The sequence below is a fragment of the Macaca thibetana genome, chromosome 15 (genome assembly GCF_024542745.1).
Source record: "Macaca thibetana thibetana isolate TM-01 chromosome 15, ASM2454274v1, whole genome shotgun sequence".
Lineage (NCBI taxonomy): Eukaryota > Metazoa > Chordata > Mammalia > Primates > Cercopithecidae > Macaca > Macaca thibetana.
In genome coordinates, this window is record NC_065592.1 from 13,369,035 (window position 1) to 13,382,749 (window position 13,715).

The window sequence follows — 13,715 nt, forward strand, 5'->3', positions numbered from 1 at the left end:
TATAGTCCTAGCTACTTGGTAAGGCTGAGGCAGGACGATCACTTGAGTCCAGGAGTTCAAGTCCAGCCTAAGCAATGCAGCAAGACCTTGTTTCAAAAAAAAAAAAAAAGAAGGAAGAAAGAAGGAAGAAGAATGAGGAGAAATAAAACAATCTAGGATCACACAGTAAAAGGTAAAAGAACCTAAGCAAAACAAGAACTTCACCTACAGATTCTCCCTTTTATTACATCATACAAAGTGAAGAATAATCAAACCTACATGGCAGCATGTACCAAGAATGATTAGTCCCCAAATGAAACCAAATGCTCACAAAAGCACAACATAGTGCTGGGAAATAATTTTCTGTATTTAAAAAAATGTAAGATGGCCAGGCATGGTGGCTCACTCCTGTAATCCCAGCACTTTGGGGGGCTGAGGCAGGTGGATCACTTGAGGTCAGGAAGTTCAAAGCCAGCCTGACCAACATGGTGAAACCTGCTTCCTACTAAAAATGCAAAAATTAGCCAGGTATGGTGGCAGGCACCTGTAGTCCCAGCTACTGGGGAGGCTGAGGCAGGAGAATCACTTGAACCCAGGAGGCAGAGGTTGCAGTAAGCTGAGATCGTGCCACTGCACTCCAGCCTGGGTGACAGAGCAAGACTCCATCTCAAAAAAAAAAAAAAAGTAAGATGAAAAACATAAGATGAAATTCAACCCAGTATGTATAATACGATTTGCAAGATTTTAAATGGATGTGCTTTATTCTTAGAAATAAAATACTTAGCTTCTATAAACTCATCCATTCATTTATTTAATCAGCAAGTATTTACTTAGCACCTATTGTGTGCCATCCACTATTCTGGAACAGCAGTGAAGACAAAGTCTCTATTGTCATGAAGCTAACATTCAAGGAAGAAAAGAAAAAGATTAAAATACTCTATAAATATACGTACAAGCGACATAATAAGAGATAGCAGCACGCTATAAAGAAAATAAAGGGGAAGAGGACAAAGAATGACAAAGAGAGTGATGTAAGGACGCAGAAAGTGACAGGGAAGATCTCTTCAAGGCAGTGACTTGCAATATGGTGTGTTCAACTCAACATAAACTGTTCCAGTACCAATTATCTGCTTCATAAAAAGTTCTATCCACCTTTTCATACTCCCCCTTCATTTTATCCAGAAAAAGGGTACTGTAGTGGTTTTCTATTATTGCTATTATTTTAGAGGGGAAAAAAAATCTCCTACAAGATGTTGACAGGTTGTTTACAAACAGGTAAAAATTTCAAGCCACACACAGTCTGAAGAAAATGTTAAGAGAGATTTGTCACTGAGAAGGCAAATGCCAAAATGAAGCAAATAAGAATTTGAAAACGAATTTCAAGAAAATGACTTACCAACTTTTCAACTCTATAGTATCTCTACTTTCTATCACATATGAAAAGAAAGTTAATAGCAAGAGTAAAATGGCTTTGGGGTTTTTTGTTTTTGTTTTTCGTTTTTTTTTTTTCTTTTTGAGGCAGAGTCTTACTCTGTCTCCCAGTGGCACGATGTCGGCTCACTGCAACCTCTGCCACCCAGGTTCAAGCGATTCTCCCGCCTCAGCCTCCCAACTAGCTAGGATTACAGGCACCCATCAAGGCACCTGGCTAATTTTTGTAGCTTTAGTAGAGATGGGGTTTCACCATCTTGGCCAGGTTGGTTTTGAACTCCTGACTTCGTGATCCACCCACCTTGGCCTCCCAAAGTGCTGGGATGATTACAGGCATGAGCCACCACGCCCACACTTTTTTTTTTTTTTTTTTTTTTGATATGGAGTTTTGCTCTTGTAGCCCAGGCCGGGGTGCAATGGCACAATCTCGGCTCACTGCAACATCCGCCACCTGGGTTCAAGCAATTCTCCTGCCTCGGCCTCCTAAGTAGCTGGGATTACAGGTGCCCGCCACTACGTTCAGATAATTTTTGTATTTTTAGTAGAGACAGGGTTTCACCATGTTGGCCAGACTGGTCTCGAACTCCTGACCTCAGGTGATCCACCCACCTCGGCTTCCCAAAGTGCTGGGATTACAGGCATGAGCACCATGCCTGGCCCAAAAAATATATTTCAAGAGAGATTCTCCTGTTTTTCATTTAAAGATAGAAAAATTAGGGCCAGGCACGGTGGCTCACGCCCGTAATCCCAGCACTTTGGGAGGCCGAGGTGAGCAGATCACAAAGTCAGGAGTTTGAGACCAGACTGGTCAACATGGCAAAACCCCGTCTCTACTAAAAATACAAAAATTAGCTGGGCGTGGTGGCGCGCTCCTGTAATCCCAGCTACTCAGGAGGCTGAAGCATGAGAATTGCTTGAACCCAGGAGGCAGAGGTTGCAGTGAGCCGAGATCACATCATTGCACTCCAGCCTGGCCAACAAGAGTGAAACTCCGTCCCAAAAAAACAAAATTCCACCTCCATGATTTAAAGAAAACCAGCAAACAGTAAAATTTCTTTTCACAGGGTTACATCAGAACATCAGAGCTTACAGAGCTGCAATCACTTGGAACTGGGGAGGTGCCTTAATACAAAAATTAAAGGCCAACATATTCACTTCCCTTTCTTCTTCCAATTATTTTGTTCACTCCCCATTACCCTGAATGAAACATCTATGGTCTGTTCTTTCAAAATGACTACTCTGGGCAGGATGCGGCGGCTCACATCAGTAATCCCAGCACTCTGGGAGTCCGAGGCAGGCAGATCACCTGAGGTCAGGACTTTGAGACCAGCCTTACCAACATGGTGAAACTTTGCCTCTACTAAAAATATAAAAATTATCTGGGCGTGGTGGTGGGTGCCTGTAGTCCCAGCTACTCAGGAAGCTGAGGCACGAGAATCACTTGAACCCGGGAGGCTGAGGTTGCAGTGAGCGGAGATCACGCCACTGCACTCCAGCCTGGGCAACAGAGCCAGACTCCATCTCAAAACCAAAAATAAAAAAGGCTACTCTGATCCCATCCAAATCTTTTATCTCCCTGATTATGAAATTCTCTTTCGTCTACACTGTCATCCTGTCTGACTTTAATGACTCAGATGTTCTTCTAAGTAGACTTATAGATTCAAAAAAACTTCTATTTCAGGAGGGTTTTTTTTGTTGTTGTTGTTTTTTGAGACGGAGTCTCACTCTGTCGACAAGCTGGAGTGCAGTGGCGTGATCTCGGCTCACTGCAACCTCCACCTACCAGGCTCAAGCGATTCTCTTGCCTCAGCCTCCCGAGTAGCTGGGACTACAGGCACAGGCCACCACACCCAACTAATTTTTGTATTTTTAGTAGAGATGGGTTTCACCATGTTGGCCATGATGGTCTCCATCTCTTGACCTCAGTGATCCGCCCGCCTCAGCCCCCTATAGTATTTTAGGAGTTCTTAATCTTTTTGTGCATGGACCTCATTGGCAGTCTGGTGAAGCCTATGGTCCCGTTCTCAGATTTCTTTTAAATGCATAATTAAATACATGTGATTGCAAGGGAAGCCAAGTATACAGAAATATTAGCAACACAACTTAACAAACTAATATGGTAATAATATATGTACAGCCTTATTATCACATTAAATAACAAGGTCTTAACGGCGGGTCTAGTAACACCAGAAATTCAAAGAAGTGATAACCATAAATGATATTCTGAGCTGTCTGCAACTGTAAATATGATACAAAAATATCCGTAATTTTTATTGATGACAAAGTCATAAGCGTTGCTAATTCTACTCTGGCTTGTTGTCCACATTCACAACTGAAGGAAATAATAAGTTTCAGATAGCAGTCAATAAAAATAATGATGTCATTTTATCATCCTAGTGAAAGGACCCTTCTAATTCTATCCGTCAATGAACTCCAGTTTAAAACCCCTCTCTAGTTCAAAGTCCTGCTCAGAACTTATTTTCGTCATAAATTTAAAAATAAAAACACTGATTCCTCCTTTGACCTAGTTCTCATCTGAACCTATCACTATGTCTCCCTGTTTTTATGCACATTTATACACAGAACCCTGTGTGTACTTCTGTGGTTTGCCTAGCCAGCACCCATTACAATTTTGCCAGTCAATAAAAGGTGAAGTTGAAAGGGATGGAAATAACCAACAGCTACCTCACTTTCAGACCTCCGACAGCAAGAGGAAAGATGCCAAGTATGGTGAGTGTCTGTGGTAGGTGGGCTGCCCCTAGACCCGTGTGTCCAGCTTGTCAAGCTTCCCCGCAGCACGACATCTTTATCAGCGACACTCAAAAGACATTCCATTTCGTTCTCGCCTCCTATACTCAGTTCCCTACCTGCCGGGCCTCTAGTCTCTGGCCCCCACCCGAGACCGCTCGGCGGTCCCCCAGTCCCTTCCCATCCCATCCCCCACGCGCCTCTCCCTCTCCTTAGCCCCAGGCCGCCCTGGCTCCTGCGCGCCGCCACATTTCTCCCCTGGGCCTAACCCAGTGTCCCCCAACCCCCACCTCGCCCGACACTGACGGGAAGGTCCCGGGACCCCGGGGTCAGTTGGACCGGACGGCCCGGCCGTCAGAGGCAGGCTGCGGCCCTAGGCCGGAGCAAGCCGGCCGCTAGGCAGGGAGCGGCGCACCGCGCGCGGGCTAAATCGGGACGCGCGCTCACCAAGGGGCTCATGCGGATGAAGACACGGAGGACTCTGCCGGACCGCCACTCGGCCTCGAAGCCGTCGCCCTCGCCGGTGACTGCCCCCGCCGCCGCTGCCGCCACCTTCGCCACTCGCCTGTTGGCTTCCCTGCGTCCTGCAGCGGCGCTGCCGCCACGCCAGCGCGCGTGCGCGGCGCCGCGGGCGCCCCTGGGAGCGGTAGTTCCGCCCGGGAGGCCGGGGGCTCCCACTTCCTCCTTAGGCAGCCCTAGGTCAGCTGCCCGCTGAGGCGGTAGTGGGTGTCCGGGTCCAGAATCGTCTTCCGGAAGGTTGTTTACCAGGCCTGAGCCCTGGTTTCCGCCTGCAGTAATGCTGGAAGTGAAGAATCCGACTGAGCAATTATGTGTAAAGCAAAACTGTAGAGCGTTTTATGCTTTCTGTGACAACGCTCAGTTGCCCAGGACACATTATTCGAAAGAATGACTCTCTGTTTCTCTCGTCTCTCTCTCTTTCTCTCTCACACACACGCACACACCACTCACAAACCTCCCTTCCTTTTTTTTTTTTTTTTAGAGACGGAGTCTCGCTCTGTCGCCCAGGCTGGAGTGCAGTGGTGCGATCTCGGCTCACTGCAAGCTCCGCCTCCCGGGTTCACGCCATTCTCCTGCCTCAGTCTCCCGAGTCTCTGGGACTACAGGCACCCGCCACCACGCCCAGCTAATTTTTTGATTTTTAGTAGAGACTGGGTTTCACCGTGTTAGCGAGGATGGTCTCGATCTCCTGACCTCGTGATCCGCCCACCTCACCCTCCCAAAGTGCTGGGATTACATGCGTGAGCCACCGCTCCCGGCCCCTCCCTTCCCTTTTGTTCAAAGTGCCATTAATTAATTGGTTTGGATGGTATCTGGATTTTAAGTATTAAACCTGCTTTCCCACTTCTCAGTTTCTAAAATCTTATCGTAAACTTGACCATGCAGTTATTTAAAGTAAGTCAATAGATGAGCTGTCTAATAATTTTTTTAACAGCATAACTCAGAGGTCAAGTTAGCTGAGTTAAACAGTCTAGAAACCTTAGAATTGGAAGATACCTCCTTAAAGGTCACTAGTGCAACTGCCGCCCAGGCAGGAATTCCCTCTTGTACATTCAGCCAGATGGTCATCTTGTTCAACAGTTCAAATTTCAGGGAGCTCACTCCCTCAAGTAATGCAGCCTGCTCCACTGTTGGACAGCTCTAAATGTTAGAAAGTTCTGCCTCCTGCTGAGCTGAAATCTGTTTCCCTTTATTTCCTTCCATTGCTGGTAGTTATGCTGCCTGGAGCAATACAGAATGTCTTCCACTTGACAGCTCTTCAAAAAATTGAAAACAATGATTATATCCACCAACACCGGGAGTCTCCCGACAAAAAAAGGAAAAAAGTAATAATCATTTCCCCAGCTATTTCAAATCAAACTGCTTTCCATCTACTCACCTCCCTTGATGTGTCCCCTTTAGGGGCATGGTGGCACATGCCTGTAATCCCAGCACTTTGCGAGGCCAAGACAGGAGGATTGCTTGAGCCTAGAAGTTCAAGATCAGCCTGGGCAACATAGTGAAACCCCATTTCTACAAAAACAATATAAAAATTAGACAGCCATGGTGGCGTGCACCTGTAGTCCCAGCTACTAGGGAGGCTGAAGTGGGAAGATCACCAAGCCCAAAGAGGTCAAGGCTGCAGTGAGCTGTGATCATGCCACTGAACTCCAACCTGGACAACAGAGTGAAACCTGTCTCAAAACAAAACAACAACATTGACATAATTGCTTCATATTTATTGCCTTGTTTTATGACTACATAGGTAGTAATAGAACCACCCATGGTAGACTGCTCAGGTGTTATTGCTATTGTGTTGCCATTCAACTCATTCAGGAATTCAGTCAGCTCTGTTACAAGACATTACTCAATGCACCACTGGCATGAAATAGGCAAGAGGATACAATTTACGATCTAGGGTGGGATGAAACTTCCACAGATTAAGGATCATTATAATAAGCCAAGGTACAAAGCATTCTTAGATTCCCAGAGAGAATGGCCTCTTCAAGTCGAGGGGTTATGACTTTATGGAAGAGGTGACACTTGGGAGTTACTGGATGGTTGGATTTCAAGACAAGAGATGGCATTCGTGGACTGCCAAGGAAAAACTCAACAAAATGAATGCATCCACAGTGGGCTCTGGAACACTGCATCTGGGTAGGCTGGAGCACCCAGGCCAGGGAGGAGGGGAAGGAGAGGCCCCAAAAGTTGCAAAAGAATCTTCAGGGAAGCTCCATTGCATGTGAGAAGTAAAAAAGGAACTAGAATGGTCAGTTAATTTTCTGAGCCCTGTTCTGTCACCTACAAATGAAGAACTTGAACTAATACGCAGTTTTCATTTTTTTTTTCCAGTCAGCATACTCAAGGAATTCAAATCTCCTGCTAGAACTATGGATCACTACAACAGTGATTCTTAGGAAATATGGAATAGGTGTTATTTTCATCCCTTTTACACATGGGAAAGTAAACTCGAGGTGAAAATTTGCTCAAAATCAATAAATAGTACTCACTGAGGGCAGATCACTGTCTCCCTGGAACCTGGCGTACTGCCTAGAATGTAATAAATGTTTGTTTTTTGTTTTTTAAATGAATGGATGAATACACAGTAAACTCTGTCCAAAGCCCCTTTCTTTCCACTACACAACTCAGTCTTCCCTGACATAGAAGGATATGAAGTTACTTGTTCATAGTCACAAAATTCATACTGGACCTTGTGTACAGTTTAGTTCTTCAGCCTCCTAACTCCACACTCTATTAAACTACTCTGCCTCAGAATCGCAAAACTTTTTTTAATGTTCTTTTTCCTTCTACATATGCACAGCCAGTCTTAGAAGTAAGCCAAGAAAGCAGATGCTATGGCTAAGTGAGTTGAGGGGCCTCTGGCAAGTATTTCTGGTCAAAAACAAACTTTTATCGGGCCAGCCTCAGTGGCTCAAGCCTGTAATCCCAGCACTTCGGGAGGCCGAGGCGGGTGGATCATGAGGTCAGGAGATTGAGACCATCCTGGCTAACACGGTGAAACCCCGTCTCTACTAAAAATACAAAAAATTAGCTGGGTGTGGTGGCGGGCACCTGTAGTCCCAGCTACTCGGGAGGCTGAGGCAGGAGAATGGCATGAACCCGGGAGGTGGAAATTGCAGTGAGCCGAGATCATGCCACTGCACTCCAGCCTGGGCAACAGAGCAAGACTCGGTCTCAAAAAAATAAATAAATAAATAAATAAAAACCAGTTTATCCCCAGGTCCCTCAAAGGCCCCCAAACTTCATCACTTGTATTGAATCGCAAATGTTAACTCGAGGTAAAAATTTAATCTAAACCAATACATAGTCCATGAGGGCACAGACCCCATCTTATTCACCACTGGGCATACTGCCTAGAATGTTTAAATTTTTGTTTTAGAAATAGGTCTTGCTATGTTGCCCAGGCTAGAATGCAGTAACTATTCACAGGCGCCATCATGAGGGCTCAAGGGATCCTTATGCCTCAGCTTCCTGAGTAGCTGGGACCACAGGCTTGCATTGCTTCGCTGGGCTTGTTTTTTGTTTTGTTTTGTTTTGTTTTGTTTGAGATGGAGTCTTGCTCTGTCGCCCAGGCTGGAGTGCAGTGGCATGATCTCAGCTCACTGCAACCTCCATCTCCTGGGATCAAGCAGTTCTCATGCTTAATCCTCAGCTGGGATTACAGGTGCACGCCACCGTGCCTGGCTAATTTTTCTTTTTCTTTTTCTTTCTTTTTTAAGACAGAGTTTCGCTCTTGTTGCCCAGGCTGGAGTGCAATGGCGCGATCTCGGCTTACTGCAACCTCTACCTCCCGGGTTCAAGCGATTATCCTGCCACAGCCTGCTGAGTAGCTGGAATTACAGGCATGTGCCACCATGCATGGCGTTTTTTGCTTTTTTTTTTTTTTTTGAGACAGAATCTCACTCTGTTGCCCAGGCTGGAGTGCAGTGGTGTGAGTTCAGCTCACTGCATCCTCTGCCTCCCGGGTTCAAGCGATTCTCATGCCTCAGCCTCCCAAATAGCAGGGATTACAGGCTCGGGCCACCATGCCTGGCTATTTTGTGTGTTTGTTTGTTTGTTTGTTGAGATGGAGTCTCACTCTGTCACCCAGGCTGGAGTGCAGTGGCGTGATCTCGGCTCACTGCAACCTCCACCTCCCAGGTCCAAGCAATTCTCCTGCCTCAGCCTCCCAAGTATCTGGGATTACAGGCGCCCACCACCACACCCAGCTACTTTTGTGTATTTTTAGTAGAGACGGGGTTTCACCATGTTGACCAGGCTGGTCTCGAACTCCCGACCTCAGGTGATCCACCCGCCTCAGCCTCCCAAAGTGCTGGGAGATTACAGGCGCCCACCACCACACCCAGCTACTTTTGTGTATTTTTAGTAGAGACGGGGTTTCACCATGTTGACCAGGCTGGTCTCGAACTCCCGACCTCAGGTGATCCACCCGCCTCAGCCTCCCAAAGTGCTGGGATTACAGGCGTGAGCCACCGTGCCCGGCCTGTTTGTTTTTTAATGGAGTTTCGCTCTTGTTGCCCAGGCTGGAGTGCTGTTGCATGATCTCAGCTCACCATAACCTCTGCCTCCCGGTTTCAAGTGATTCTCCTGCCTCAGCCTCCGGAGTAGCTGGGACTTCAGGTGCATGCCACCATCCCTGGCTCATTTTTGTATTTTTAGTAGAGGCGAGGTTTCACTATATTGGCCAGGCTGGTCTTGAACTCCTGACCTCATGATCCAACCACCTCAGCCTCCCAGAGTGCTGGGATGAGCCACCGCGCTGGCAAATTTTGCATTTTTAGTAGAGACAGGGTCTCTCCATGTTGGTCAGGCTGGTCTCGAACTCCCGACCTCAGGTGATCTACCCTCCTCGGCCTCCCAAAGTGCTGGGATTACAGGTGTGAGCCACCAAGCCCGGCCCGTTTGTTTGTTTTTGAATGAATGATTGGAGTGCAGAGTCTCAGAGATCAGCTTGTCCAACACCCTCTCTTTTGAATTTCGAGGCTGTTTCTCAATAGATCCTAATTAAAATGTAAGTACCCCTGGGAAAAGTAACTTTTTTTTTTTTTTTGAGTCGGAGTTTTGCCCTTGTCCCCCAGGCTGGAGTGCAATGGCGGGATCTCAGCTCACTGCAACCTCTACCTCCTGGGTTCAAACGATTTTCCTGCGTCAGCCTCCCAAGTAGCTGGGATTACAGGCATGTGCCACCACGCCGAGCTAATTTTGTATTTTTAGTAGAGACAGGGTTTCTCCATGTTGGTCAGGCTGGTCTCAAACTCCTGACCTCAGGTGATTCGCCTGGTGGCCTCCCAAAGTGCTGGGATTACAGGCACGAGCCATCCATTGTGGCCGAAAAGTAACATTGTTTTTTTGTTTCTTTTTTTGAGACAGAGTCTTGCTCTGTCGCCCGGGCTGGAGTGCAGTGGCCGGATCTCAGCTCACTGCAAGCTCCGCCTCCCGGGTTCACGCCATTCTCCTGCCTCAGCCTCCCGAGTAGCTGGGACTACAGGCGCCCACCACCGCGCCCGGCTAATTTTTTGTATTTTTTAGTAGAGACGGGGTTTCACCGTGTTAACCAGGATGGTCTCGATCTCCTGACCTCGTGATCCGCCCGTCTCGGCCTCCCAAAGTGCTGGGATTACAGGCTTGAGCCACCGCGCCCGGCCGTAACATTGTTTAAATTATAATACATCTACCTTAGGAAAGAAATATGAGAGTTAAGTGAGACCAAACCATACCAGAAAGGAAAACAGGCCATAAGAAATAAAGATTCCAAAGAGAAAGAGGAAGACGAAAGGGAAGAAACAAGGACTTCACCTATGACTTGATTTTACTTCAGTGGTCCCCAACCTTTTTGGCACCAGGGACTGGTTTTGTGGAAGACAGTTTTTCCAGGAAATGGGGGTAGGGGGTGGAGGAGGTCAGGGGGGATCGTTTTGGGATGAAATTGTTTCACCTCAGATAATCAGGCATCCATAAGGAGTGGACAACCTAGATCCCTTGCATACGCAGTTCACAATAGGGTTCGCACTCCTATGAGAATCTAATGCCACTGCTGATCTGACAGGAGACGGAGCTCAGGCGGTAATGCTCACTTGCCCACCACTCACTTCCTCCTGTGCTGCTCCATTCCTAACAAGCCACAGACTGGTACCAGTTCATGGCCCTGGGGTTGGAGACCCCGATTTATTTGGCACACAGTTTGGAAAGGAAAATGCTGTGAAACAGTAGTACACACTTGACTGTGGAAAGATTAGGGTCACATCTGGAAGAGTCAAGCAAATTATAAACTAGGCAGTAGGTAAATACAGCAATAACATGAATAGAAATCATAATTTTACCATTAAAAAACTCTAAAATAGGTTTCATTGTTTGTTTACTTTTTGAGACAGGATCTTGCTCTTTCACCCAGGCTAAAGCACAGTGACACCATCACTGCTTACTGCAGACTCAACCTCCCTAGGTCAAGCCATCATCCCACCTCAGCCTCCAGAGTACCTGGAACTTCACATATGTGAAGTGCCTTCACCATACCTGGTTAATGTTTTTATTTTTTATACAGACAAGATCTCACTGTGTTGCCCAGGCTGGTCTCAAACTCCTGGACTCAAGTAATCTTCCTGCCTCATCCTCCTAACGTGCTGGGATTACAGGCAGGAACCGCCACACCCAGCTTTTTTTTTTTTTTTTTTAATTCTGAGACAAGGTCTCTCTCTGTCACCCAGGCTAGAGTGCAATGATGTAATCACAGCCCACTGCAGCCTCTACTTTCTGGGCAGGGCTCAAGCAATCCTCCTGCCTCAGCCTCCTGAGTACCTGGGACCACATGCGTGCACCACCATGCCTGGCTAATTTTTTTTTATTTTTTGTGGAGATGAGGTTTTGCTGTGGTGCCCAGGTTAGAGCTCTAGGAAACCTGTAAGCGGAAAAGTCCAGTAAGATCCAGGTGGTAGAAAGTATTCCTTAAAAAAATACTTTTCACGGGGCCGGGCGCGGTGGCTCAAGCCTGTAATCCCAGCACTTTGGGAGGCCGAGACGGGCGGATCACGAGGTCAGGAGATCGAGACCATCCTGGCTAACACGGTGAAACCCCGTCTCTACTAAAAAATACAAAAAACTAGCCGGGCGAAGTGGCGGGCGCCTGTGGTCCCAGCTACTCGGGAGGCTGAGGCAGGAGAATGGCGTAAACCCAGGAGGTGGAGCTTGCAGTGAGCTGAGATCAGGCCACTGCACTCCAGCCTGGGCGACAGAGCCAGACTCAGTCTCAAAAAAAAAAAAAAAAAAAATACTTTTCACTTTGGAACAATTCATTTGTTCCTGTCATAGCCATAGTCCATGTTCTGGGTCCCTGGTGGTCCTATACTGGCCCCCACTGGCAGGCTCAGAAATAATAGTACTAAGATTCATGAAGCTGATGGAGCTTATGATTTAGGGGCCCTCACTTGCCTGGAGACTCTTCAGAAATCCTAGCAATGTATTCACAGTCATATGGCTTTGTAACATTTAGCAAGGAGTTAAAATTATCAGCTGGACGAGTGCACTGGTTCTCACCTGTAATCCCAGCTATTCAAGATGCTGACTCAGGAGAATCGCTTGAGCTCAGGAGTTTGAGGCTACAGTGAGCTATGATTGCACCACTGCACTCCATCCTGGGCAAAAGAGCAAGACTCAGTCTCTAAAAAAATTTCTAAATAAAAAAAAAAAAATGAGAAAACTGAAAATGAAGAAAGCAGCTTCTATAGAACGGGCTTATGAATCCTGCAACTCAAACACTTCAGCCAAATGAAGTCTACTGTAATCTTTATTTTTCTACAAGTACCAGAGATGTCCAAACTGATCGGAGCTGTAATTTTTTGTTGTTTTTTGTTTTTTAGAGAGAGGGTCTCACTGTGTCACCCAGGCTAGAGTGCAGTGGCACAGTCATAGCTCACTGCAACCTCAAACTCCTGGGCTCTAGTGATCCTCCGGCCTCAGCCTCCCAAGTAGCTGGAACTAGAGGCACTCTCCATACACACGGCTAATTTTTTAACTTTTTGTAGAGACAGGGTGTTGCTATGTTGCCCAGGCTGGTTTTGAACTCCTGGCTCCAGCAATCCTCATGACTCAGACTCCAAACTGCTGGGATTACAGGCGTGAACCACCATGTCTGGCCCAGGAGCTGTAATGTTAATGCAACATAAAAGTGGTATATTACTTGTATTTGAATTTAGCCCATCGTTCATTATAACATGAAATAGCTCACCTTGGCCGGGTGCAGTGGCTCACACCTGTGATACCAGCACTTTGGGAGGCCAAGGCAGACAGATCAATTGAGGTCAGGAGTTCGAGACCAGCCTGGTCAATATGGTGAAACCCTGTCTCTACTAAAAATGCAAAAATTAGCCAGGCATGGTGGTGGGCACCTGTAATCCCAGCTACTCAGGAGACTGAGGCAGGAGAAGCACTTGAACCTGGGAGACGGAGGTTGCAGTGAGCTGAGATGGTGCCACTGCATTCCAGCCTGGGTGAAAGAGAAAAACGCTGTCTCAAAAGAAAAAAAAAAAGGAAAAAAAATATTACCTTAATGCAATTATATATCTTTCACTGACAATCTTTTTTGTTCTCCTGCTTTACTTTTACTTTTTTTTTAAAGATCTTCAAGCTTGGTAAGTTCCTAATAGATAAACAGGTGTTTTAAATAAAAAGAAGATGTATATGAAAAAACTAACAATTACTTTTTTTTTTTTGAGGCTATTCACTTTTTTTTAAGGCTAGTCAAGTGAAGCAGTGGAGTGGACATAATTCACTTTTTGAAAAACATAAAAATCAGCAATTTTTTCCTCCATCCCATCCTATCCAAAAATCAACAATTGTAATGGTTCCTGAATATTTTATCATATTGATGTACTGATGTATCCTTTTTATTTGTTTATTTATTTTTATTTTATTTATGTATTTATTCATTATTTTTGGTTTAGACAGAGTATCTCTCTGTTGCCCAGGCTGGAGTGCAATGGTGTGATCTTTTTTTTTCTTTTTTTTTTGAGACAGAGTCTCGCTCTGTCGCCCAGGCTGGAGTG

General features: G+C 46.2%; 1 protein-coding gene across 12 annotated transcripts in view; it reads right to left on the minus strand.

Moving 5' to 3' along the window:
* Positions 1 to 4,771, minus strand: part of GAPVD1 (GTPase activating protein and VPS9 domains 1) — a 110,657-nt gene extending 105,886 nt beyond the window's left edge. For 10 of the 12 annotated variants that reach the window (XM_050760542.1, XM_050760545.1, XM_050760546.1 and 7 more), the window contains exon 1: positions 4,606 to 4,758. The gene's annotated coding sequence lies outside the window, so the exon portion shown is untranslated. Of the gene's footprint in view, positions 1 to 4,605 lie in introns of all 12 variants that reach the window. The other 2 variants (XM_050760540.1, XM_050760539.1) reach the window with 1 other exon arrangement.
* Between the last annotated feature and the right edge of the window lie 8,944 nt (positions 4,772 to 13,715).